Source organism: Artibeus jamaicensis, unplaced genomic scaffold (genome assembly GCF_021234435.1).
Source record: "Artibeus jamaicensis isolate MK-2021 breed Jamaican fruit bat unplaced genomic scaffold, CSHL_Jam_final scaffold_537, whole genome shotgun sequence".
Taxonomy (NCBI): Eukaryota; Metazoa; Chordata; class Mammalia; order Chiroptera; family Phyllostomidae; genus Artibeus; species Artibeus jamaicensis.
The window spans coordinates 21,555,920-21,578,618 of record NW_026522047.1 but is presented as its reverse complement, the minus strand read 5'-3'; the positions used below and the strand labels follow the sequence as shown (position 1 = coordinate 21,578,618).

Sequence of the window (22,699 nt, the reverse complement as noted above, 5' to 3'; positions counted from 1 at the left end):
ATGTGGCTTTTGTGTTTGGCTTATTTCACTTAGCATAATGTCTTCAAGGTTCTTCCATGTTATGTGATGTATCAGCATTACATTCTTTTTACTGGCTGAATGGTATTCCATTGTATGGAGATGCCACATTTGGTTTATTCATTGGTTGGTGGACATGTGACTTACGTCTAGTTTTTGGCTAGTATGAATAATCCCCTAGTTTTTTAGATCAATTTACTATCTGAGAACATTGTTTCTTCACATCATCCCTCATTCTTGTTCAGATTTTCAGTGGCTACTTATTGCTCATACAACAATAGAAAATACCCAGTTTATGTGAAAAGTCTTACAAAGTGTAGCCTCAAGCTACTTCTCGTCTTACTCTTCTTTTTCACTGTGTTGTTCTTTAGTCGTGTTCCTAAAATACGTGCTACATATGGATAATAGATTATGCAGACAATATAAAATTTTCAGTTTGATTCATTTTGAAATGATCTTAAAGAAAATTTATCTTCACCTAAGGACATTTTTTTTTCATTACTTTTATAGAAAGGAAGGGAGGTGGGAGAGGGGAGAGAAAGAGAGAGGTTGCCTCCCTTATGTGTCTGACCAGAGATTGGGAATTGAACCCAAAGACTTTCGGTGTATAGGATGGTGCTCCAGCCAACTGAGCCACACTGGCCTGGGCTAAAATAATCTAAATTGTCAAGCAGGAAGATCTACAGTGACAAACCAAGGAATGAATGAATGTATATAAATATTGTATATGTATGTATTCTGAAGATGTTTAGAAAGGAAAGTATTAAAGAGAGACACTGTAGTAGAACAAAGAGGATTTATTTTTTTCTGGATTTGTTCATTATGTCAAACAGAGACCTATTCATTTTCATATAATGTGAAAAACACCTCATGTGAATCAGCCTTTAATCTGTGGAACACATTCATATCATTCATTTCTGGTTAACACCATTAGCAGCTTGTTTATTCTGGGGTCTCAGTTTTATTTTTCCTCTTATCCAGATAGTCAGTCTTTTCCTCCATTTGACATGTCTTAAATAGTAAATATTAAATATTTTAATATATACAGCACTTAAAAATATTTCCAGAATGTCTTTATGTGTGCACACATGCACACACAAATATCTGGTGATATTTTCTTCCAATTTAGGGGAAAGAGAGCATAGTGTACAGACTTTTTTTTTTATTTTGCAGTATATCTTAAAGATCTTTTCATAATAATAGCACATTGAGAATTTTCTTCTTTATTTTCTGCAGGACACTTTCTCCAAAGTGAAATTACTGGATCAAAAGGTACATCCACTTGAAATTTCATTACCTATACTGGTAAGCATAGAAAAAGAGATAAGGGAATATAAATTGAAAAAAAGAAATAAGGGATTTTTTTGGACTTTGTTTATAGATAAAAAGGTGGAAGATCAGAAATTTTGAGTAATTGTGACCAGTGCGGGGGGGGGGGGGGGTCAGAATGTTAATCCAGGTGTTTCTGATTTTAAGTGAGTTCCTTTTCTTTGTTATATCCATATTGCATTTGGTGAGCAAACAGGAAGAGAAGTTGTGCCAACTTCTTGGATAGAAGTAATAGAATTCTAGACTTTATTTTCTGAATTAGTATTTTAAGAAGCTTTCTGTTGTCCTAATAACTAATGATGTTACACATTTTTACTTATGCTCATTGACCATTTTATATCTTCTTTGGAGAAATGTTTATTAAGTCCATTGCCCATTTTTAAAGTGGGGTTGTATTTTTGTTCTTGTGTTGTAATTCTGAATATTAAGCGCTTATCAGATACATGGATTACAAATATTTTCACTTATTTGATAGGATGTCTTGTTACTTCTTGGTAATGTCCTCATGCACAAAAGTTTCTAAGTTTGATAAAGTCCAATTCATCTGTTTTTTCTGTGATTACTTATACTTTGGTGCCACGATCGTGGCAATCCAAGATTGTGAAAATTTACCCTTGTGTTTTTGTGGAAGAGGTTTGTGATTTTAGCTCATATTTAGAATGTTGATCCAGTTTGAGTTTACTTTTGTGTATGGTGTGTTCCTTCCTTTGTATGAGGAAATGCAGTTGTCCCAGCACTATTTGTTAAAAAAACTATTCTTTCTTCATTGAGTAAACTTGGTACCCTTGCTTAACGTCAGTTGGCCATAGATGTGTGATTTAGTGTTTAGACTTTCAATACTGTTCCATTGGTGTGTATGTCTATCCGTATGTATCATGGTAATTAGGGTATACATTTCTCATGTGTTTATTTACTTAAAAAACTCTTTAGGCACTTTAATTGTCATTTTTACTCTTTGTTTTTAACAAAACCAAAATTACAAGCTCCTTTAAGCATTTAACATACTACGCTTAGTAAATTCTAAAGAAATTTAGTATCATGTGGTGATACTTTCCTGGGTTTTTGTGGAAAGCATGAGAATGTATAAGACTTGTTTCTGTTTTCTGACAAATTACAACTCACCAACTTAAAAAAGTGTTGGACTTTGGCTTTGCCATTCTGATTTTTGTGTGAGTCCCACATTATGATGTCCTTAGGAAGTAAGTATAGGAAATGAGATGCTTACTCCTGTTGCGGCAAAATTGGAATGTTTAGCTGTTACAGTATCACAATTTTTTCTTCACTTTCATATGATGTCATCTTTATTCTTAATAAGCAGTTTTACCATTTACCAGTTTTACCCTTCTTTTTATCTTTATATAATTTGCTGCTGTTATATTCTGCAACTGGTTTCCTAGAGAATGGTTTTCCTCTGTTTTAGTTTTTATAAAAGACTATTTAAGCTGTTGTAACAGTGATGCTGTAAAACACACTGTATCACTGAATCTTCCTTTGGGCAAATGTACGTTCTGATGCTGAGACTTTTCACTGTGTCTGTGCATATAATATAATGGGCAATTGTAATGTGAGCTTCCAAGGTGATTTTTGTAGTAGTTGATAGCAATGTTCTAAACAATGTGCTCTTCTCATAAAAACTTAATTATGTTTATCCTTAGTTAACCAAGCACTGTGTGACAGGAATATAATTTGAGACACATAATTAATTTAAAATTTTCCTGTAGCCTCATTAAAAAAGCAAAAAATGGCTAAATTAATTTGAATGTATTTTACTTAATGTGATATATCCAAAATATATCATTCTAACTGATAATCAATATAGAATATTATTATATTTTGCATATGTTTTGTACCATTTTAGATTTTATAGTTTATGGTTGAAAATGTAGATTTACATACTTAAGTTGTTCCCAACATGCTTATGCATTTCAATATATACATTTTTATAGATTTTATTTATTTTTAAAGAGAGAGGATAGCAGGGAGAAAGAGAGGGAGGGAAACATCAATGTGTGGTTGCCTCTCATGCACCTCCTATTGGGGACCTGGCCCTGCAACCTAGTCATGTGCCCTGACTGAGAATCAAACCGGTGACCCTGTGGTTCACAGGCTAGTGCTCAATCTACTGGGCCACTCTAGCCAGGGCTCCACTCAGTATTATTAACATCCAATTCCAAGGGGCATTGCAAAAGGAACTCTAAATTTTATCTAATTTTTTGGTAATTTTTATGGCCAATTTACATAATACTGTCCATTATAATTAAAGTCTTCTATATATTGATTCATGCTAGAGAAAGATATAAAATCTTAAATATTATGAAAAGCTTCAGTTTCAACATAAATTTTCATAACTGCATTGCTAGGTCTTAAATAAACTTCTTTCTCAGATGCTTCTGGTTAAGCTTGTTTACATGTAGTGAGATACTGGTGAGAAATGTAAAGAATACTTCCATTTCTGTTTTTGATCATTGACTATTGAAAAGAAATCCTGTTTTAAAATCAGTTAACAATACAGTAAATTTTGTTAAATTCTTTCACTGTTTAACCACTGCTTTAGTGGCCTATTAAAGATTCACAGTGCACAATGATATATTAAAGACTGAGACATCTTACAGGAAAGGATTTCTTGTAAGAATTCCTTTGGGAATCCTTTGTAGGATTTGCCAAAGCTTGCCTATCTTGTGAGTCTTAAACTTCTTAGACAATGGAGTTCCTTTCATTAAAATCAAACCTGTCTATCCCACGAGAAATGCTGCCCTCTAGAGTCATAAATGTAATTGCTCTTGCATTTGAGTATCATAATGCTACCTCATCTTAGTGTGTAGAAATTGTGATGGTTAACACTAAATGCATAACACATAACCAAGTAGAAAAATCTTATAGTGTCTAAGTTTAGGAAATTTAGGGAGTTAGAAACCAATATAATAAATGCCTCCCTTCTTATTGGACATATGCCATATTTATGGCTGTTAATAATCTTTTGAATACATTTTCTTTATATAGGGAATTATGGAAACTCAGTACAAATCTCCAAATTCAGTGAAGCTTCTTGCTGACAGGCTGTCTTTCCTTATCTTCTTTGAGGACCTAAAACAATCTTGCTTATGACAGCTACCATTCAAGAGGAAGCCAGTTTCTTTATACTCTTCACAGTTCTCATTTTTAAAATCTGTTAACATTAAAAAAAGATTTTTGCTAACATATCAGCTAAAACTTCAGGAATGTGTGGAAAAATGGGTTCTGATGATGAGAGGGAAACATGCCTTTTGCATTTGGCCCCGTGTTTTGGCAAGGTGCTGTACTTACCAGAGGTTCTGGATGCAGTCTTCTTGCTCAGGCAGCCAGGAGAAGTTGTATTATTTGCTCCTTTGATGGGTTTTGGCATCGATCTATACTAAATGAAGCTGAACACCTACAAACTCACAGTTAGAAGAAGAAGTCAAAAGACTGAGTGAAGTAGGACTGATGGAATGGGTATTTTATTAAGACCATTCCCACCTCCCGTATTCGCTCTCCATTATCCCCAAAGGGGCCCAGAAGATGCTTTATTCACCAAGGTAACAAGAAGTACTTTGACGACAGTTCCATTATATATGGAAAGCAATACATAGCAGCTCCCCTTCAGCCACAGTTTTATTTTCTGCAATTTCAGTTATCTGTGGTCAACTGAGGTGTGAAAACATTAAATTGAGAATTCTGGAAATAAACAATTCATAACTTTAAATTGTGCATCATTTTGAGTAGCATGATTAAGTCATGTGTCATCCTGCTCTGTTCCCTGGGGACATGAATCATCCCTTTGTCCAGCATATCCATGTTATATATGCTACCCGTTTGTTAGGCACTTAGTAGCTATTAAGTTCTCCATTCGTCTGTTGTAGCATCACAGTGCTTCCGTTCAAGTAACTCTTATTTTGCTTACTAATGGCCCCAAAGTGCAAGAGTAGTAATGCTGGAAATTTGGATATGCCAAAGAGAAGCTGTTAAGTGCTACCTCAAGTGAAAAGGTGAAAGTTCCTGACCTAAGGAAAGAAAAAACATTGAATGCTGGGGTTGCTAAGATCTGTGGTAAGAACAAATCTGTCTGTAAAATTGCAAAGAACAAAGAAACTCATGCTAGTGTTGCTGTTGTACCTCAAATTGTTGTGTCTGGTAAGTGCTTAGGTACTTTGAGAGAAACCACATTCACATAACTTTTATTATAATGTATTGTTAGAATTGCCCTATTTTATTATTAGCTATTATTGTTAATCCCTTACCATGCCTAATTTATAAGTTAAACTTTATCAGAGGTACTTATGGGAAAAAGAGCATATATAGAGTTCAGTACTATTTGTGGTCTCAAGCATTCACTGGGGATCTTGGAACATGTTCCTGTGGATGAAGGGGGGACTGTTATAATTGCTGTTGTCTGTAGGTAGCAGGAGATACTTACACCAAACTTGTCTTTCTGGCATCTGAAGACAGTGGGATTCTAGGGTAGCTCTGATTTTCATAGGCAGGGTGGACATCATATCTGTAAGGTAATATGACACGCCTGATGATCAAGAGATGTACTGACTTGAATGCTTCTTTTTGGCTGGGCCTGAAGATCAGGGTACCCCTGTATTTAAAATAGATGGGGAGCCCACTGAGATCCTACCTGTTTTGTATAACCCAAAATTTCAGGCTTCACAAGTGAAGGTCTGCCTTGAACTAGCACAAGAGTGAGTTGTAATTCACACAGTTACTAGACCTGCATCAGGTCTGTGGGACCCATTCAGTTTTCCCTGCTTTAAAAAAAAATGTGTTTATGGATTAGAATAAAGCCTTTAACTTGTTTTTTTTTTAATCTCACATCCCTTTGCAGTTTAGTTTGTAGGTTATAGAAGAAACCAGAGGGAAGGGGACATCACCCAAAGATACTGATACTGGAGCTGTGTGTATAACTGATGAAACTCTGATTCTCTTCTCCATTTGATGAACACAAAGTGTTTTGTTCCTTCAAGGCTTAGTTATGCTCTCGAGAATCTTGAGACTCGAGAATCTTGTTTGGAGCTTGAGGTATGGAATAAATGTATATGTGATTCTATAGCCAAGACTTGGTATACATTTGCCCTCATTTTATTTTATTTTTAGTTTTTAAAAGATTTTATTTATTTTCAGAGAGAGAGAAGACGGGAGGGAGCAAGAGGGAAACATCAGTGTCTGGTTGTCTCTTGCACATCTCCAACTGGGGAACCTGCCCGCAACCCAGGCATGTCCCCTGACTGGAAATCAAACCGGTGACCCTTTTGGTTCGCAGGCCGGTGCTCAATCCACTGAGCCACACCAGCCAGGGCTGGCCTCATTTTAAATAACCTCTCAATGTTGGAGAAATTTGTATGTTAGGAGTCCTGTAGAAGGCAGAACTCAATTTCCTAGAATCTCTTGCAGCTAGTATATGGACATGTGACGTAGATGTTTTTGGTCAGATACATGTGTGTAAGACGTGAATTCAGAAGAGAGAACAGCTGCAGGTACCTGTTCTTGCTTGGAGCTGCTTCCTGACGTGGATGGCCCTTGGTGAGACACTGCGCTTTCACAGGCAGCAGTAGCAGCCGTCCTAATGAGCCTTATTTTCCAAGGCTTCACTTTTCATGTTACCAGTGGTCAAAGGGTGAGGCACAGTTTGTTGGGAAGACTTAGGTACTTTTCTTGGCTGCATACCCCCAACCTGATTCTTTCGGTCTTGGACGGGGAATTCTTGGAATCACCTAATATATTTTAATACATTTCTCTTCTGTTGAAACCACCTGAAAGAGGTTTTGTTTTTTGCAGCTAAAAACTTTGATCTACTAAATTGTAAAGATTTTGTTTATTGTCAAAGTGTTTTACTTTTCTAGTTAAGATCCAAAAATTGCCACACACTTATATTCTTATTTTTTTCTCCTTCCCTCTGCATTTCTCTGGCACCATTTTTTCCTACTTAGAATGCCACTCTCGTACAGTGTGACTTGCTTCCTGTCCTTCACGACTCAGCTTAAGCTCCAAGATGTGGTGAAACCTTTCTTGTACATCTCAGCAGTCTGATGGATTCTTATTTTCCTCTGAATTCCAGAAGCACTTGTTTAGGCATTAAGGGCTGTTTTTTTTTTTTTCTTCTTTCTATATGCATCTTAGCTCTCACACTAAATGATAAGCTTCCTGAGAACTGGTAGTATACCTCTTTCTGTCCCTTGCACTATCTAGTAGAATGCCTTATATCTATTTTGACTGAAGGTTTAGCAGTCACTTTCATAATGTGTAGTGATTAGAGTTGCTGAGAATCACAATGATGCCGCAGCAATTGAGTTGAGATGATAAACTAGCTGGACTCATTTTATCATAATCCTAGTGAGACAAGAGAGTCTGGCAGTACGGCCCAGTTTCTCTTTTCCTCACGGGATCCGAGACTTGCTTCTCCTCCTGTTTTCATGAGTAGGTGGTCGTATCTTCTGAATTACTATCTTAATAATGCTTTACAATTTTTTGCCTTGACAAAAGCCTTCGATTTCTTTCCTAACTTTTTAGTTACTTTAATTGTACCCTCTGGAATTGCTGTTCATAATCAGCAAGCTTACTGTTTTCAATGTACAGTCATACCTCAGTACTTGTTAGCTTCAGAACTTGTCAAACTCTGTACTATTTGCATTTTGCCGAGAAAAAAGTATTTCAGCACTTGCTGGGGATTCATCACACTTGCTAGAACTTGTATGAGTTGTAACTTTGCCCCACAAGAGAAAATGCTTCATTGTTCAGTATTTATCGGTTTCTGCATTTGACAGGAGTTCTGGAACGAATTAAGGACAGGTACATAGGTATCACTGAATTTTAAAATTTTGTGTAAATGATGAAATAATTCAAATATGCAAAAACTTACAAAAAGTAATATAATGGACACCTGTGTACCCAGCCTGAAGGTCAAGCAGGTGTTAACGTGTTTTGCCTTGTTTGCTTTTTCTCTTGTTTCAAAATTCACCTCTCTCCATTCTTTCCCCACTCCTTCAGAGGTACCCATTACCCTGAAGTCCTTGTGTGTCATTTCTATGTTCTTTTGTACATATAAAATATACATACAAGGCGCTGTGAAAAATATTTATACAACCTTGTGTTCTAGATATATTCATGTCGACACGTATAGGTTTAGTTCATTCTTTTTAATTGCTGCTTGGTTAAATAAAACTCAGTTTTCTCCTTTTAGATAACTGGGTCCTACCTACCTTTCAGCAGATAACACTGCTGTCTGTGATGGGGGTTTTGTACACAGGTGCCTCGTCACCGTGTAACTTCATCTGAGACAGACAGCTAAGAATAGAATTATTGGGTCACGGAGTGTAGGTGCCACTTCATCTTACCAACTGTGTCAAGTCCAGTCCAAAGTAGAGGTGCTGCTTTGTACCCACCAGCATTTTATTTCATTTACGAATCTTTGCATCTCTGAAAGATAAGAAATGGAGTTTAATAGTTTGCATTTTGATGTTAGTCAATTTTAACATCTTTGCATGGATTTTGGTCATTCTAGTCTTCCATCCTGTGACTCTTTTCTCTGTGTTCTTTGCTAATATGTATTTTTTTTCTCTGGGCATTGGCTTTTATATCAATTTGTGGTAATTTTTAAATAATCTGATTAATATTTCTGGTAATATGAATTGCAAATATTTTTTCTAATCTCTTTTACAGGCTTCTCTTCTTCTGCTTGTTCATGAAAAGTGTAATTTCTTGAGTCTTGGTCCTAAGCTGCTCTCTCTCTCTGTCATTCTTTCTCCCTAGTCAGTCCCAGCACTTTGATCTGCACTTGTCTCTGTTTCAGACCTGTTTTGTAACTCAGCTATCCCAGAAACAAAGTGAGTCTGAAAGCCCTGACCCTGTAATAACCTCCGTCCATGGGACTTGACCCTACTTTACCTTCTTAGCCTTGTCACACGCCACGTCCTTTTTTCTCCTGGCTGTTACCGGGCTGACCCCTTGGTCCAGGTGTGATACGTATTTCCCTCCAGAGCCTTTGCTCTTGTTATTCCTGTGTTAATATGCATCTCACATTTTGTTGTACATTATCCTATTTTTAATGGATATCAAGTTATGAACATTAGTCACTAGGAAAATGCAGATTGAAAGCCAACGGGGCAGGGGTGGGATTGAGTGTGGGAGGGAGCGCGGGGCAGGGGAGAGTTGGGGGAGGAATGAGGACAGCTGGAGTTGAACAACAATAAAAAATAATAATAAAAACCACTGCCACTAACTAGAGGGGCTGCGATTAAAAAGATTGCAGTACACTTCCCCCCAGGACACCCAGAACTCTCCCATGAGTTGCTGGTATCAGTGTGAAGTGGTAGAGCCACTTTGGAAAAGCACTCAGCGGTTTTGTGTGGGTATAAGCATGACACCTACCTCTGGATTCAGCAGTTCTGCTCTGGGTATTTTCCCAAGAGAAGTGAAAATATATGTCCACAAAAAGCCTTTTCCAGGAATTTTTGTAGTACATTTATTCATAATAGCTAACAACTGGAAACAACCCAAATGTCAATCAGTAGGATAATGGGTTAAAAAGTTTTGATATATTCATACAATGGAATGCTACCCAGTCATAAAATGGAAGGAACATGTATGCCAGACGACATGGATGACTCTCACAAATTCACTTGGCAAAAGACGTTGGACACAGTATGGTGTGATTCTATTTGTATTAAGTTCTAGAACAGGCAGAGTTAATCTATGGTTAAAAAAGACTGTTGAACAGTGGTTCAGTTCTCTGAGGGATGTGCTGGAGCACATCCGGGAGGGGCACCAGGAGTTTTCTGAAGTGATAAATGCTCCGTATCTTACAGGGGTCTGTCTGGCTTTCACGAGTTTACTTGTCAGAGTGGCGTGGCCTAGGAGTGTATATGTCAGTGTCTGTAAGTTTTTTACCTAAAAATATAAAATAACAGGTTGGGCCGCAGGAAGTGGAAGGTTTAGGTAAAAACAAGAATGGCAGGATGTGGATGGTTGATGCATATGAGATTATCATACTATTGTTTATTTTGTGTTCGAAGTTTTCAACATATAAGGTTTTTTAATGCAAATGTTATAAAAACACATAAATAGCATCTATGTTCTCACTATCAGATTAATAACTAAAACCTTGCCAATATATTTGTCTTCCCTTGTGAACCATACCTTGATTCCATGACCCCTCCCCCCCACCAATCACTGTCCTGAATCTGTCTTAACTTTTAAACATTTTTCAAATATCAATCTAAAGGTCACTTATTGAAAGAAAGCCTTTCATCCATTAAAATATTCACTAAGTCAAATGCCCCTGGTATGTGCATTCAGGGCTTTTATCACATTTGTGATTTATTTGTTTGATGAGTTTATATCAGTCTTTCCAGTAGACTTTAAGTTTTCAGAGGCCCAGGGTATATTTATTCTTGTTTTCTTAGTGCCTAGCATAATAAATTTATTGGATGATTGTTCTGATGTAGTTTTCTTTTTATATTAAAGATACAAAAATTGAAGAGCTATTCTACTATTGAGTACTTTGTCGAATCAGTATGTTATAAAAAGTTATGAATGTGAGAGAATGATTGATAGGTAGTAATACTTTTTGATATTATTGGCACCTGATTAAAAAAGAAATAATACTCTGTCCTTTGAGCTGGAACGATGTGCAAAAGTCTGCCACTTGGTTCTCAAATGCTCTTGAGCTTCATTATGTTGTCTTTCTATTTTTTTACTTGGAAGCCATGAAAATAGAAGACTCCTTCCCTGTTAACAAGCTTATTCTAAATACCCCTTCTTATTTCTTCTCTCATGTGCTTCCTCCTTTGCCTGTTAGTTTTGGTGTTTATCAGGGATGACCATCTTTAAGAGCTTATTGTTTTCTTATTTTTTATACTGATAGTGTACATTTTAAACTTTGGATATGCCTTCCAAATGAAGGTATGAACTATTAAGTAATAAACTAATAAATAATAAAGATTGATAAAAGTGCTTTGCTTATAATTATACCATTAAGCACATAATTATCTCTAATGCAGATACACATTAACAGTATTGAAGGAGAGGGATTGTGTGTTCATTTTTGATATTTTGTATTTCCGTGTAATACTTGGACAGTTTAACAAAGTAGATGAATTTCTGTTATGATTGTTTTTAACTTGTTTCTTCTTGAGAGGTACCATATTATACTGTCTAAGAGTGTATGAGATTCAAGCCAGGTTGAGTCCTGGTTCCGCTATTTCACAAGCTGTGTGACTGATCAAGTGAATTAACTGCTTTTGTGGTTCTGAAGTTATTGAGAATAGAAGCTTTTGGGCATTCAATACCTCAGGAGTGACTTTTCTAAATAAATAAATAAACAGACCTGAACACCATATACTTTTTTTTTAAAAAAACTTTTTTCTTTTTACAGAATTTATTGGGGTTACACTGGTTAACAAAATTACACAGGTTTCAGGTGTATAGTCTTATAACTCTTTCATGAGTCCCCATTGCATGGAATAAAGTCCAAATTCTAGAGCAGTGCAAATGTGGCTTTTCAAGAACTGACAGACATTTTCTGCTAATTTGTTACATGCACGGACATTCCAAACTTACTAAATTCATGAAAAATTTTTGAACTTACTATGGTGTTTTATTTATCTTGTTTTGTGTATGAGTTGTTCTCTAAGCCTGAAATATACTTTCCCTTATTTAGCTTCAAAAGTCTTATAATTGAAGATTTTTATCTTCTCTCAGTTCAGTTAATTATGTTCTCATGCTAATAACTATTATATTTAGTAGTGAACACTATTAAAAGCTACCTTACAGTCATTTTTTTAAAAGATGCCTGTTTTTCTTCTTAAATTGAGTTGCTTGATGGCATAGACTGTGTATTAATCTTTACAGTACCTTCCCTGTCTTGCTTACTGTAGTTGATGGATTAATGCTGATGGGGTAAATGAAAACATTTTTGTTTTTCATTTTGAGAATATTATAGGGATTTTTCCTTTTTAAAACTTTTTAAATAGGCCAGGTGCTGAAAGACAAATACCATATGATCTCACCTTTAACAGGATGCTAAACAACAAAACAAACAAGTAAGCAGAAAAAAAAAAAAACAAAGACACTGAAATAGAGAACAAGGGGATAGTGACCAGAGGGGAGAAGGAAGGGAAGTTAAGGGGAAAATGGGGGAGGGATATGGAGGAACAAATAGGAAGGACACAGGGATGAGAAGGGGGGTGGAAATAGGAGGGAGGTGGGGAGCAAGGGGCGGGGGAGGCTGGGATGGGAAAAATAGACAAAAAACTGTACTTGAAAAATAACTAAATAAAATTAAAAAAAAACTTTTAAAACAAATTATTGATGGGGGGAGAAACAGGGAATCGATTTATTGTTCCGTTTATTCATGTACTCATTGGTTGATTCTTATATGTGCCCTGACTGGGGATTGAACCTGCAACTTTGGGGTACTAGGATGTTACTGTAACCAACTGAGCTACCTGGTCAGGGTGGGTTGTTCCTTCAGTTGTTTATTTGAAGATGACACTGATTGGTTCCATGGAAAACCAGAAGAGAATAATTAAATAAAATATAAGTAGTTTGATCTGGGAACAGTTTTCTGAAGTTGGAACTAATGTGTCAAGTTGTTAAGTTACCTAGAGTGGAAGGTCAAATTTCTAGAATGATTATGTTTTTGTTGTTAAAGTAAATGGCATGTAAGAGAACTTTCAAGTTCATATGGCAAAAACAGAGAAAAACTGCAAAGTTAGAGTCTCTGAGCTTTCTGATGTTTCATAGACTAACAAAAGGTTGCTTTATTAGCAGCGTTAATGAACGGATCGCTTTATTGGCTCAGGCATACTGGTAGCTTTGTCGGCGCAAAGAGCTGAGAGTTCTTATTTCAATTCATGATTATGTTGGAGTAGTGAAGTGAAAGGCGTTGACCTTCTCTTAAGCAGAAAATAGCAAGTTTTTACAAATAGATTAAAGCATTAAAAGGAATGTGATAAAGAACTAACTTATCAAATCCCTGAAAATATTTGAGTTTTAGAAATCTTCTTGTGTACCGATTTTACCACAGTAGATTTTTAAAATACGTATTAATTGGAATTAAAATAATAACTTTAATAGGATGGTTTTGTGGAGTTAGTTCTAAATAATTGAAAAAAAAACTGAATTATTAGAGTGGACAAACTTTCAGTTCCCCAAATGGTGATACATATTGAGAGCAATATGAGATGCAGGAAATATTTCTTAGTTTAATGCCATTCACGTGGCATACCTTCCAAGTTGTTTTTTATTCAAGGAAGTGGAATGCATTTTGCTTGTTAGAATCATTGTGGAAGTGCTGAGTTGTGTGCGTTCATTTACATCAGAGATTGAAGTAGAAGGGGGCCGTGCGTACCTGCTTCTAAATCAAAGTTCTTCAAAGCAATAGTTTTGCTTTGAATTCAAATTCCAGGAATTACAGAAATAAGGTTTGGTATAGCAGCAATGCATTTTAAATAATTACATTTCTAAATGGTGGAATATTGAGAAATTTCCATATAAGATGCTCATGTATCCATACTGCCAAAATGAACAAGTAATATTTTGCTATAATTATAGACCTTTCCAAGTTTCAGAACTTTTAAACTAAATTAAAAATACACTTGAGTATTAATTAATATAATTTTTTTACCTCCCTTCCAAGAGGTAATTACCAAACTGGAGGTATTCTTTAGGTTTTTATACTTTTATGCACACATTGTAAAAAAGGTTAAATAATATTAATTTGGTTTTAAAATGTAAATAAATAGTAGTGTATTGTTTACATAACATTGCAAGATGCTTGAAAAGGTAAGTAGCAAGTGCCCGTGCCTTTTTTGTTAAGGAAATAGAAATATAACATGACCCTTTTAAAGTAAAAATTTACATCCTTTAAAAATTACTGTGGTGTGAAGTTTCTCTGAAGCCATTTGAAAGCCGCAGCAGGGGTCAGCAGAGTGTGGAGGAGAGTCTCTGCTCTGCACTGGGTTGATTTGTGAAATAGTGCATTTGGCCAAGTTGAGTGGGTGATGGGTAGTTTGAGAAGTGATTTCTGATGCATCGTTCCAGATTGTTGAGGGTCTGGTACCTATGTAACTAACTACTTACAGCTTTTGACTAGCTGAGATCTTGCTTTTTAAACATTCTCTACCAGGCTAGTTTTAACTTTTTCACCTCCAAAATTGAACTAGAAAACAATAACATAAGAGTATCATTGGAAAATATGATATTAATACTATTTTAAGGTGATAGATTTTTAGGTACTACTATTTACATGATTTTAATTCATGAAACTCTTCACTACATTTATTGCTGATTCAAACACGAATGAACAGTGTGAAGCCGCTGAATTCGTTGTGCACCTTTCATTTGGGGGGAAGACTGTCCATCCTTACATCCTCTCTGGGATTTTTAGTGTTACTAGAAATCATAAACTCAGGTAATTATCCTCATAAACCTCTGTCTAATTCTATAGATTTGGGATGGGATCTGTTGGCTCTCAGCTTCATAGTGGACCCTAAGTAATGATTCAGGTCTCTCTTCCAGTATCTTGTCTGTCTTTTCCTGCTGATATGTTTGACCTCTGAGGAGATCTTACATTTACTAAGTTGATCGTTGTCTTTTAGGAAGATAAGACAATTTCTCTTGGGGAGGTGCCTCTCAAATGAACATATTGTTCCCAGGTGCCTCTCAAATGAACTTTTTTTTTTTTTTTCTATCAAAAGTTGCCTAACGTGGGAACTGGAGGTTTTAAGTGTCTTGGTGCAAATGTAGAAAGTTAAGTACCAGAATTAGAAGTAGACGTGTTTCTGGCTAGGGGGCCTGGGGTGTGGGGTAATTAGATTGGTTTAAAAAATCAGTTTTTTGAATGTGTTGCCTTTGAACTCCAACCCAGTGATTGGCTACGTTCAGGTAGAAACCTGACCACAGTTCCTGGCTGATGGCAGGTTTTGGAGAGGTCTGTCCCTGGTCAGGGTCTTAGAGACAAAACAGCCCAAGACCGAGAAAAGTTAGTGGAAGGTTTTTAGTGAGTTGTCTGAAGTAAAGTTTGTCCAAAGGATGCTCAGCCTCTGGTAATTGTTCTGGCAACTGGCTTTTTGGGCACCTATGCTGCCCTGTGCTCTGACTGTTGTCTCATATAAGAAAAAGTCCCACAGCTCAGGACAAAGATGTTATAAGTAATGAGCCAGATTTCTGTCAGGACCAAAATTTTCAAGTCTGATCAAATAATGATGTTCCTTAATTTAGAGAGAGGAATAAGAAGTCGGTTAGTTAAAAAATAACTTAGTTTTTATGTAAATAAAACAGAAAAAATGGGATAAGAAGACATACAGAAAAATCTGCTTATATTTTGAATAAAGAAGGTACCATCGTAAAGATTAACCCAAAAGTTTTTAGATGTATAAGAATATTTATTTGCAAGATTTTTCTTCAAATGTTTATTTGTTTTTAAAACTTAAGATTTTCTGAGCAACAAGACCAAATAATTTGCCTTAAAGTTTTTATGAATTTCTGACTTGGCCATGTGATAGTTTTTGAAGTCAGTTTCTGAGTTAGTGACTAATACTTTCAATATGTGTGTGAAATTACTCGTTTGTAAACCTAACTTGATCCTGTGTAGAGCAGGCATTAGCTTTCTCTTCTATTAAAGAGACTCATAAGCAATCTCTTGCTGGTAAAACATTTACATTGAAGCTATTCTTAAAACTTTAATACAAAATGATCAGACATATTTAGTTTACCTTTATACAGTCAGTAGAAATAAAATACATTATTAGGAAATTCAGACTTTCAAATTAATGAGCTTCATATCATTAGGATGACGACCTGAAGTTTTTCCACCACGAATAACTTTCACACCTGGAGTTTTTCCGTGGAGGAAGCCTGAGGTGTGGGTCCCCAGGAGCTGCGCAGGGCGGTGGACGGCCGCACTTGGAGATACCACCCATTCCCAGGGTGGCCAGGAGTTGAAACTGACTCAGTGGCATATAACACAAATTTTCATCTATTTTATTTGTATAAACATAGTTTTCAAATAAAAATTTTAAAATAATTGAAGTTAAATTTACATTCAGAAAACTATTTCTATATTGAACTTTTACAAAGTGAATGCATATTTTGACTGTAGTCTAGATCAACATATCAACTCCTCTGAAGCCTCCTTGTCCTGTGCTGAATAATCCCTTCATCCCAAAGGGAACTGTTACTCTGACTCTGTGGTAGGAGATTAGTTTAGCTCGTGTTTAAAACCAACCAACCAACCAACCAACACCCCGATAAAAACGCGCGCGCGCACACACACATGCCTCTTTCACATAATACTGTGTTTATAAGATGTATCTTATTTTGTATTTCTCATTATGACTGAGGTTTAGGAATTCATTGTATGAATATAATAGCGTATTTCTCCCTTCTACAGCCAATGGACATTTGGATTTACCCATATTTTTTGGACCATAAGATGCACCTAGGTTTTAGAGGAGGAAAATAGGAAAAAATTTTTGAAGCAGAAAATGTGGTAAAACATTTAGTAATATAAATAACATAATATTTCACCAATGTAAATGTAAACAGAACTCAACAGCAGCATTAACAACCATTATTCCTCGCAAATTGGGGGCGGTGCATCTTATAGCCTGAAAATATAGGTAGATTCAGTTTTAGCCTCTTCAAATACTGCTGCTATGATAACTCCGTTACATACTGTTTTGTGCACATACGTACACATAACTATTGATGGTGTACTCAGGAGTAGTATTACTTAGTCATTGGGTGGGTGTATTTTCACCTTTAGTAGATACTTCCAAATAGTTTTCCATACTGGTTATACCAATTTACATTTCTGCCTGCAGTGTAGGAGAATGCCAGTGCCGCGCAGTCTCACTTATACTTGGTATTGTCTGGCTTTTAGGTAAAAAATAGTCATTTTGGTGGGTGATAGTATCTGAGTTTTTAATCTGTACACTCTGTATAATCAGTGACATTGAGCATCTTGTCAGTATGTTTATTGGGTTTTGAAATTATTTTTTGTGAATTTTTGTTTGGTCTTTAGCCCATCTTAAAAATTGGGTTGTCTTTTTCTTGTTAACATTAGGTTGCTTTTAAAAATATTTTCTACGGGAGTTCTTTTGTGGGCACATGCACTGATATTTTTTCTACTCTACCCTATAGCTTGCATTTTTACTTTTTAAAGAACAACTTTTAATGTTAATAAAGTCCAGTGGTTTTTTTTTTATGGTCTTTTCTGTCTTAAAAAATACGTGCCTAACTCAAAATCATGGTGATATTTTTTTGTCATCTTGTAGAAGTTTTATTGTTTTAAACTATTGTTTAGGTCTCTGATGTACTTTTTTCTTACCCCTTTGCCATGGCTTGTAGATATGGATGTAATTCATTTGATTGATTTTGATTTTAATAGTAGTGATAGAAAATCTTATTGTGATGGTTTACTCATAAGAAAACATTTTATTTTTACATATGGCATTGTAATTTTGCTATGGTAACATTTTCTGGTAGTTAAAATGGATTTCTTTATTCTGGTGATTCTTTGAAAGGAATTTAAAAACATCTTTTTTTTTTTTTACTTTAAAAGAGGCAGCCAGTTTTACTTCTTACTATGTCATGCTCTAGTTTACTTGTTTTGTTTTTGAGGAGTCATAGTTTAGTGCCTTAAAGACATGGGATTGTGCAGTCAAAGCCAGCTACTGTATTTAAGCAGATGACTTAGTCTCTATAAGGCTTGGCTTTTTATCTGTACTATTAGGAGTAAATCAGGTGATTTAAAACATGTTTGTAAGTATTTGTTAAGTCCTGAGCAATGTGCCTGACAAAGAATAAGAGCTCTATGATATTTAGTACTTTATTCTTGAATTTTTGAACTTTATTTTGAAAGTTATTTTGACTTGAGACTTGACTGAAAGGCTATATGCTGTGTTTGTTATAAAACTACAGCTCACTTTTGTAAATAGTAAAATTTAGTTTATATATTTGTTTTTATTGTGGGTTAAATGTTTTAATTTTTTAGTGCTCGCAGAGTTACTACTGTTAATTTTTAAATAAAAGTAAATTAATAAACACTTTGTAAAATATCTTTTCAAGTCACTGGCTCTGCATTATCTCTGTGGATGCCACAGTTAAATTGTGTGAGTGCCACTTCCAAGTGGTAACCAGGTACCAGAATGTAGAGTATGACACTGCACATTGATAACCAGGAAGAATTTAACTCATGAGTGCTTCTCTGAGACATCGTTAGCATGCCGTTGTCTCAGTCTGTATGTGGTATTTAAAGTCTGATTTATTACAGAGCTCACTGTTTTTGTAGTCTAGTGAATTCTGCCAGTATCTTAATAATTTGTTAGCTTTTCCATATTACTGCATATAAAATTTCAGTTATGTACAAGATTGGAAAAAATTGTTTTATATTTACCTATGCCAAAGTTTCAACATGTGATTTGGGTTTTCAAGTGTTGGGAAATAAGACAAATAGATCACATAAATGGGATTCTTGGATAGATTTTACAGAGTGGGGTTAACTTCTGAGGTTGAAGAATTATTTCTTATTTTTTATTTAGGGAGTCTCAACCATCAGCGGGATTTTTAAAAGGCTATTTAAATATTTGGTAAGTACATACTCTTCATATTAAATAGTTTGCATGCCACTTAAGTTTTACATGTATGTTACATTAGTGGCATTTACAAAAGCCACTATAAATGACTGTTGTAATTTATGCTTTATAAAATTTTTACCGGACACAGGAATTTCTTCTGTTTTTACTTATTCTGCTTTCCTTCTGATTTTTTCTGCATAGTGTATTCAGGAAATTCTTTCAGCGTACACCCTAAGTATTAAAGAGTTTAGAGAAAGAATGAGCCTTATTAGCAGAAATGCTAATGAAACAGAATTTTTACTGCTTCTGATTTTTGTAGCACTTGTCTTTAGCCCTCTGTTACTTGAGTCCCCTTTACATTGGGTCCTGCTCACTACAATGAACGAACATCAAGACCAGCACTCTGGTCAGGCCCTATACTGTTTTCTATCTGGGCTGGTCTGGTTTCTTGGTTATAACATCATAATTTGAAGCATTTGATAGGTTTCTATAATTAAGAATTTCAAAAACTAAATAAGGTTTTTACTTTTTAATTTTTGAGTAAAAGTAGGAGAGTTAATCTCAATCTTTTACTTCAACTATCTAATATTTACATAGGCACAACAATGTCTTGGTTGATCATGATAGATGTTAAAATTATTAAATATACTCAGTGGTGTGGGGGTAAGTACTGGGGCATCAGTTGATCAAGTGTTTGAATAACTATTTTTGATTGTTTAAAGTCAAAATATTTTAAAGGATGAATTCACTTATTTGATTAGCTAAAGGCAATTTTCCTAGCTACATGGAAAAATGTTTAATAGTAAACATTGATTTCTTTTACTATTCTTTTTAACGTATTTGGAACAATAAATATTCAACAAAATGATGTTTCTAAAATTCTATAATATAGTTGGTGCTTAAATATTCAATAATTATACTACTCTATTTACTATATATTTATAATGAATGTAACATTTTTAGGGGCAAATGATGTTGCAAGAATTTTTCAAACATTTTTTTATTACTTTAAAATGTGGTAACTGATATCTAGAGATGTTTTAAGTAGAAAAGAGCATTTTACTGACATTTTTTCCCCTCATTGATACATGTATTTGAGTTAGTATGAGGAAAGTAATCATCTTGGTTTTGCATATGTCTATACATATTTTGGTTTCAAAAATTTATTCATTTATGTTTAGTGACTGCTTTTTTTCCCTAAGTATACAATTCATTGGTTTTTAGTGTATTCAGAGTTGAACAGTAATCATCACGGTCTAATTTTAGGATACTTTTGTACCCCGACAAACCCCTTTATCTTTTACCCATAACTATTTCCCTTAAACCCCCTACCTGTCAGTGCTCTAGGCAGTGTACCCCCAGTTTCTATGGATTTGTCTATTCTAGACATTTTGTATTAATTGGGAATCATACAATATCTTTCCTTTCGCATCTAGCTCCTTTCACTTAGCATGGTATTATCAAGATTATTGTAGCATGTATCATTAATTTTTATGGCCAAAAATATTCCATTATATATAGCATTTTGTGTATCCATTCCTTAGTTCATGGGTTGTATCTACTTTTGGCTATTAGGCATGCTTCTTCAATGAACATTTTTGTATGAGTTTTTAGGTGGATACATTTTTATTCTTTTAGGTATATACTTATAGGAATGGAATTGCAGGGTAATAACTCACTGTATTTAGCTCAGAGGAACTGTCAAAAATGGCTGCAACATCTTGCAATTCTACCAAGAGTGTATGAGGGTTCCAGTTACTTCACATTCTCACTGATAGTTGTTCTTGTCAGTCTTTGGATTTTTGCCACCCTGATAGATGTGAAGTGGTATTTCATGGTGGTTTTGGTTTTCATTTCCATAATGACTAATGATAAGCATTATTTCAATGGTTTATTGACCATTTTATATATATATATATATATATATATATATATATATATATATATATATATTCTTAGGAGAAATGTCTGTTCAAATCCTTTGCCCATTTTTTAACTGGGTTGTCTTTTTATTGCTGAATTTTAAGCATTCATTATATATTCTGGACACTAGTCCCTTATGAAATATATGGTTTGTAAATACTCTCATTCTGTGGATTGTCTTTTGAAGCACAAGTGTTTATTTTGCTGAAATCCAAATTACATTTTTTGTTGTTGTTGTTGCTGTGCTCCTGGTGTCATATTGCAAATTTGTGTCAGTAAGAATTCGTTGAAGTCTAGGTCTGTGACAAGGTTTTAATGATCACAGGACTATAAAGCTTTGGCATTTCCTGTGTTTGACAGCCAAAGCCCAAAGGAAGCAATTATTCTTGTATTTGTGCTTTGAGTCCTTAGCTAATTGTTTTAAGCGAAATGTTCCGTTTTGATCGCATGTGTTATTCTGGAAATGTTAGCTGTGTAAGACGTGTTATTGATGCTAGGTTCGTGAATTCATATTTGGTTTTTTGGACTGAGGAAGAATTTAATACTTTAGTTCATTGCGGCACTTAACTGTGTATTTGATTTTGTACCTTAATAAAACCACTGCTTCTTAGGCCAAGCATATTAACGGTTCTCTTAAATCTTTCCCGTAAAGAGACAAAACATTTTGAGAATCTCGATGATTTTAATCTTGTACAGGTTATTTGTAGGCCATAATATTTCAATTTTTATGTAAATCTACATACGGAGTATGTCTCTTTCCCTCTGCTTTATTAAGTATGTCTTTCAGATTTTTATGGGACCATTTTAGTTCCTTATTTTCTATTATACTGTGGCTTCTTTTATCAGTTGAAGGTATATTTCAGGGGATATTGGTCTATAATGTTGTCTAGTATAGTATTTTAGACAAATGATGTTTAACACTCTCAGTAGCATTGGTTTTTATGTAAGGGCAAAGGGGTTGTAATAGAGTATAGTAAATTTATTTTTATTAGGGAAGTTTACTTGTTTTTATCTTTTGTATTGACGAACAATATTCTGTCTTAACTTCAAATAATTAAAAATCTATTTTAATGAAATTTTTTAGAGCTAAGATTATTGATATTCTTATTAGTTGGTTTTAAATCATGGTGTCCATTGGTTAACAGTCACTTCAGTGCCCAGTGTGTGGGTAATATTGTTTTTCACATTGATGATTTTGTAGTTTGTTTTATACTATTCATGACATTTTGCAATGGAAAAGGAAATGAAAACTGATGTTATGCTATTCATGATGGTGTTACATTTTCCATTGTGATAAAAAAATAAGTAAAAGGTTTAATTGAGAGGTTGTCCTATCGTATGCGTTGAATGTGGTAGAGGATTTTGATGACCTATTTATGGCTGAATTGAGGCAAAATGGCTTTTGTGCATTCTTTCCCCTTTCCCTTCTCTTGTTCTGTAGGCTGATTAACATAAATTGAGTATATATTAATTTTCTGTGAGTATTGAGAGTTTAAATGGGGGTTTTGTATTAGTATAGACCTTTTTTATTACAAAGGTAAGGGTCACTGTTTAGTTAAGCCACTAATTTGTCATTAAAGCCAAAGGGGCTGCCTTATACTGTAGGTAGCAGCTTCTCTGCACATAGTCTAGAGCTTGCTACTCTGCTGATCAATAATACACCTTAGAGATACTGGTCAGGGTTGATGAGGGTTGTATCGATAGGATTATTTTTTCTCGGAAGGTACTTTCACTGTTTACTAATCTTTATTCTAAATATCATACTGTTTTTTTACAACTCTCTGAAAACCATTGAAAAGTAGTATTGGCTTCTTTTTCTCCCAGTATAGTTA

At 34.8% G+C, this 22,699-nt stretch overlaps 1 protein-coding gene across 11 annotated transcripts in view; it reads left to right on the top strand.

Annotated features, from left to right (window-relative positions):
• Positions 1–22,699, top strand: part of FBXW7 (F-box and WD repeat domain containing 7) — a 170,219-nt gene that overhangs the window by 19,325 nt on the left and 128,195 nt on the right. For 2 of the 11 annotated variants that reach the window (XM_037168109.2, XM_037168098.2), the window contains exons 2-3: positions 1,255–1,290; positions 18,909–18,956. The exons of 2 other annotated variants lie outside the window; for them this stretch is intronic. The gene's annotated coding sequence lies outside the window, so the exon portion shown is untranslated. Of the gene's footprint in view, positions 1–1,254; positions 1,324–6,368; positions 6,388–18,908; positions 18,957–22,699 lie in introns of those variants that run through there. 7 more of the 11 variants (XM_037168105.2, XM_037168101.2, XM_037168108.2 and 4 more) reach the window with 6 other exon arrangements.